Raw genomic sequence first — 6,201 nt, 5'->3', positions numbered from 1 at the left:
AGGATGAAGTTTTGTGGGACAAAACTTAGTAAACTCACATAAAGTACAACATTAACCCTTAAACGTGATTTTACTTTTGGCAGATTCCTGGCGTTTTGCTACGATTTAGAGTTTTGGTGTATTCGGGGACCTATAATAAAATTTTATGGCAAATAATTTTGTAGAATATTTTGATCTGATACGATCACATTTTAAAAGAGTTGTTAAACGTTTTTGAAAAAAGGTACCAAATACACCCGTTTAATGACTCGCATGAGGATTAATTTTTTTCATAAAAAGATACCCCGCATTGTTGTCAGTAATATTGCCAAAGACACTTTATACCTAAACTGCAAGGATTCCAAGGAATCTGATGTCGAATATTTCAAAACCTGTAGAAATGGGAGGAACTTGCCACGCCTATTTAGGTTACTTACCGTCGTAAACTTTCAAAATGACGATACACGTATCTTCTTTTTTCGGTCCTCTTTCATAATCTGGGCGAGGTTTCTTGTAATTGTTAAAAAATGTTCAATTTTGTTGTACTGTGTAATCTATTAATAATATCCAAATTTTTTCGCTTTTTATGTCATTTTAATAATCAGAATGGAGGAATAATTGGTTCCCTATCGTTTTCAGTAGTTCTGTCATTGATTGGTGTTTATACCCTCAGAATTTATGCTAACGAGGGTATATACACGCAGAAATATATGTTAGAAATATGTTTGGATCCAAACAAATATTTGTTTGGGACTCATAGCAAACAAATATATGTTTGGATCCAAACATAATTTGTTTGGGACTGATTGCAAACAAATATATGTTTTCAAAATGTTGTAACATATCTCAATTTTATTTGTTTCGGTACCAACATATTTTTATACCCTCCACCATAGTATGGAGGGTATATTAAGTTTGTCATTCCGTTTGTAACACATCGAACTAATCATTTGCGACCCTATAAAGTATATATATTCTAGCCATGTCCCGAGGGTCTTTTTTCCATAGGCAGGTCAAGTTCGAAGATGGGCTATATCGGTCCACTCTTTGGTATAGCCCCCATACAACGGTACCTCCGGATTTGAGGTATTTTGAAATTCTTTGCCACATTTGCAGACCGAATTAGCTATAATTTGGCACTTAGGGTTCCTAGTGATCAGCAAACTTATACCCCAAAAGATATGGGCATAGGCCCATGTTTTGGTATAGTCCCCATATAACGGTACCTCCCGATTTTCGGTATTTTGAGAATTTTAGGCACAATTTTTAATCGAACTTTCTGCAATTTGACATTTGAGGTTCTTAGTGGTCTGAAACATCTCCACCAAACATCGTCAACATAGGTTCATGTTTTGGTATAGGCCCCATATATCGGTACCTCCCGATTTTCGGTATTTTGAGAATTTTAGCTACAATTTTTAACCGAACTAGCTGTAATTTGTCATTTGAGGTTCTCAGTGGTCATGATATATCTCCACCAAACATCGTCAACATAGGTCCATGTTTTGGTATAGCCCCCATATAACGGTACCTCCCGATTTTCGGCATTTTGAGAATTTTAGCCACCATTTGTAACCGAACTATGTGCAATTTGACATTTGAGGTTCTCAGTGGTCATGAAACATCTCCACAGAACATCGTCAACATAGGTCCATGTTTTGGTATAGCCCCCATATATCGGTACATCCCGATTTTCGGTATTTTGAGAATTTTAGCTACAATTTTTAACCGAACTAGCTGTAATTTGTCATTTGAGGTTCTCAGTGATCATCAAACATCTCCACCAAACGTCGTCAATATAGGACCATGTTTTGGTATAGCCCCCATATAACGGTACCTCCCGATTTTCGGTATTTTGAGAATTTTAGCTACAGTTTTTAACCGAAATGGCTGTAATTTCGGGAATTTTCAGTGGTCACGAAATTTCTTCAGTAAAATTCGTCAACATGGGTCCATTTTTGAGGGTTTTGATGAAACTACCCAAGTTCCCTGCAGCTATACAACTTTTCCGCCAAAAAATTTAAAGATAGGTTGACTCTTTGATATACCCCGTAGGTGGTACCTTTCACCTAGCTGAACACATTTTTTATACCCTCCACCATAGGATGGGGGTATATTAAGTTTGTCACTACGTTTGTAACTACTCGAAATAATCATTGTAGACCCCACACACTATATATATTCTTGATCAGCGTGCAATTCTACATCGATATAGCCATGTCCGTCCGTCTGTCCGTCTGTCTGTCTGTCCGTCTGTGGAAATCACTCTAGCGTCCGAACGGATTGACGTAGGTGGATGAAATTTTGGGAAAATCTATTATTTGTACGTAGGACTTTTGGTATTAAAAGCGGGCTATGTAGGTCCACGCTTTCGTATAGCCCCAATACAAAATGACGCGTGACGCGTCGTCGTTTTAAGGAATTTTTAAGATATTTGTCCCATTTTACCACCGAATTGGTTGTAATTTGGTATTTTGTGTCTCCAGAGGCCAACAAACATTCCTACCAAAGTTGGTTTATATAGGTCCACGTTTTGGTATAGCCCCCATATAACGCCCCATATAAAGTACTGTCATTTTAATATATTTTGAATGTATTATTCCCATTTGACAACAGAATCGGTTGCAACTTTGTATTTTGTGTTTCCAGAGGCTAAGAAATATTTCTACCATAAAATGTTTATATAGGTCCACGTTTTGATATAGCCCCCATAGGACGATATCTCCCGATTTTCGGTATTTTGAAGGTTTTGGCCTCATTATCACACCGAGATGGCTGAATTTTGGTATTTAGTCTTCGTTGGGGGTATAAAACTTTCCCCCAGAAATTTGTAGGTATAGGTCCATGCCATCATATAGCCCCCATAGAACGGTAACTTCCGATTTTCGGTATTTTGAAGGTTGTGGCAACATTAATCCACCGAAATGGCTGAAATTTGTGGTGGAGGGTATAAAAAGTTCGGCCCGACAGAACTTAACGCTTTTCCCACTTGATTAGATTAGATTAGATAACACTGTGCAACAAAATGGAGGTGAAAGTCTGAGGCACGGAAAGTTCCTCTTGGGGAAGAAAGGCCTTGGTGAGTATATTATGAACCCCGAAGGACAGATCCGCCGTGAGTCGAACTTCCGCGTTATGGAGTGATGAAATTTTTGTTAGAGACCCTGTGGTCCGTCAGGAATTAGCGTTATATCTTTGTTCACTGTTGCTTAAGTGCTCTACAAAAACAACAAACAAAGATATAATGCTAATTCATGATGGCTTACAGGGTCTCTTGCAAAAATTTCATTACGCCATAACGCGGAAGTTCGACTCACGGCGCATCTGTCCTTTGGGGTTTTTAATATAAACACACCAAGGGCTTTCATCTCCAAAAGGAATTATCTCTGCCCCAACATTTGTGTTCACAGTGTAATTTAAGCAATAGTGGGAGGCAGTAGGAGTCTATCCATTGTCGAAAAGTTGTTACACCTAAAATTGTGAAAGGACCCTAATTATTCCATTTTAATTAAGACTATTTTATGGTGGAGGGTATGAAAAGTTCGGCCCGGCCGAACTTAACGACTTTTTACTTGTTTTTTTTTTTGAACCATCAACAAATCAATATGGAATTTTTTAATTGAATTTATTAATTTGAATTAATAGCTGTGTCTGGTTACCCTAAAATTTGTAACAATTTGTACCAATTGTTGCTGGAAGTCGTCTGTTAACACAAAAAACCAGCAAAAGAGAGCGATTCGAGAGAGACATTTTGACAGTTCTTTCACTGAGAGCTTGCAAATTCTTGCTGGACAAATTTCTTCTAGGAAGCACTTGCAAGCTCTTCTTCTTCCTGAAAACAATCAATCAGCCGTTTTTAGTTTTTTGTTGATTTATGTTTGTGAACATTAAAAACAATTTTATTGTGGAAATAACATAGTCTAATTGTATTGTTTTATGGAGAACAAATTTGTTAAGTGGAAAAATACTTTTTTGTTTCATTTTCTTTTTTATTTTTAATAAAATACAACGTGTTTGCTTCCTTTGTTGGCGGACAAATTGTTCTGTTTTGGCAAGTCAGCTGATTGCTTGCTGGTTTTTGCTGGGAAGGTGTCTGTTTACTTTTTACAATTTTCTAGCAAAAGAGAATAAAAACCCCTTACTCTCTGAGAAAGTTCTTGCTGGACAATTCTTGCTGGGAAAGTAACCAGACAGACTTATTATTGATTTTTGTACCTATAGAAACATCAATAAAAATGCAATATTAGATTTCCCTCTCGCGCGATTTCGCTCACCAATTTTTTTACTTGTATTTCATAAATAAATATTTCTTCTCTTTTAATATCCGCCTAAGGCCGAGATTACACCATATATCTCGGCCGCTACGGCAGTATTTACATTGTAGCTCAGAGAAAAAGGGAAATATAGAAGAAATTAAATTGGAACGCTTTTTACATGGTTATTGTACACATATTGGAAGCTTATATGCTGTTTATATTAGAGCTTTTTGCAGGGTTAACCTTCTTTATAAGGATTTATTTGAAATATAAGCAATGTTATTGACATTTAAAACCCAGTCGGTTTGTTAAATCCGGTTATATATAAACGGGGTATTAAACACTATGTAAATATTATCAGAGACCAATACCCCGGTTACACTATTGAAGGTTAACCCACTGGGTTTAATAGATCCAGTGGGTATATCTTTGCTGGTTACACTTAGCTTTTCGAGGATATAAACTGTCAGCTGATGTTTGTTTACGTATACATACAAAATAACTAATAAAGTAGTGTGTTACACTTTTACAATTTCTCGTATGAGATATCGTCCCCTCTTTGCTCATATTGGCATATTCTACACACAGGGATACATTTTTGTGTCATTGTATCAATCGTACTTTTTGTTAAAAAAGGGTCTAATGAAAAAAATAAATAATTTTATGATTTCCAAATAACTTTAGATTTATTAACTCCATAAAATCTCATGCGACCAATCGTAAACGTGTAAAACACGACAAACTCTGTTGCAAAAACAATTGCAACTTTTGGTACCTTTTGAGTAGAGTTGGATTTTTTTGCACAAGTACCGAATACAGCACTGTATTTTTGGTGGATTCTTGCCGGATTTTAAATAAACCCAGCCATGAGATGATTTAATTTTTGTATGGCAAATCTGGTCAAATTTGACCAGATTAAGCAATCAATCCTCATGAAGTGGGTTAACCCGGCAAAAAGCTGTAGTGTAACCGTGCTACAAGAGAGAAGTCACAAGGTATAATAAATACATGTTTAGGAAAGGAAAAACACATTATTTTCTCAGGAAGTATGGACTTGCCTCTGAAAAACTCTTCCTGACGTAAAGGAGGCAGCGTATGCTGCCTCAACAGAAATTAAAGTGATTCGATTTTGTATTCGAACCTGACCTATACCTGGAGATATATTAGGATGTCTAAAGTATGGACCAAATCTGTCATTTTCGGTTGTGGTGAAAAACGCTCACTAACAGAAAGTTAAATTCCGATATAATAAATGATCTAAGCTCAATGAAATTTTACACAAAGATGACAATATTATTAATTCATTTCTAAAATCATTTTCATATTTTGTTGTAGTAATTTTTACTTATTTGTGATCGAATACAAAATATGCCGACTATTGGTACATGCCGGACTTAGGAGCACTTACCCTACGAATGAACTTTAAATATCTCTAATTTTACATTGTTAGAACTCACCTCAGAGCAGAGATGTTACCAACGGAAGTGTATTACAATATTTTTCACCCACCATACATACATACACCAATCTTTCCAGCCCAAAACATATACAACCTAAGACCTTCCTGCCGTAAAGTACTTTTTTATCTTTACTTAAAGAAATTGATCTTCTGATCTTCAATGATCTTTTGCTAATGGCGAATAAAGAGATTCCAAAAAATGGACATTAAATTACCTATGAATGTGGTTGTGTGTATGTATATTAAATTTGTCCAAGATAATGAAACTCGTTTGAAAAAAACTCCATCTTTATTTTCGGTCATGACATTTTATGTCGGTTAAACAAACCAAACATGATTTGCATAAAATTGTACACACATGAAAGGTGCTGCCTGCTGCTCAAAAAGCAACAACAACAACCACTGAGCAACAGGTAGATGATGGTAGGTGCTTTATAAAGGTTTGAATAGCAATGAAAATGAGTTATTGGAAAAGGTGGAGAGAACGAGAGAGTGAGAGAGATAACA

The sequence above is a fragment of the Musca autumnalis genome, unplaced genomic scaffold (assembly GCF_047663935.1).
Source record: "Musca autumnalis isolate F117 unplaced genomic scaffold, ASM4766393v1 scaffold_2, whole genome shotgun sequence".
Taxonomy (NCBI): Eukaryota; Metazoa; Arthropoda; class Insecta; order Diptera; family Muscidae; genus Musca; species Musca autumnalis.
Note: the sequence above shows the minus strand (reverse complement) of the source record.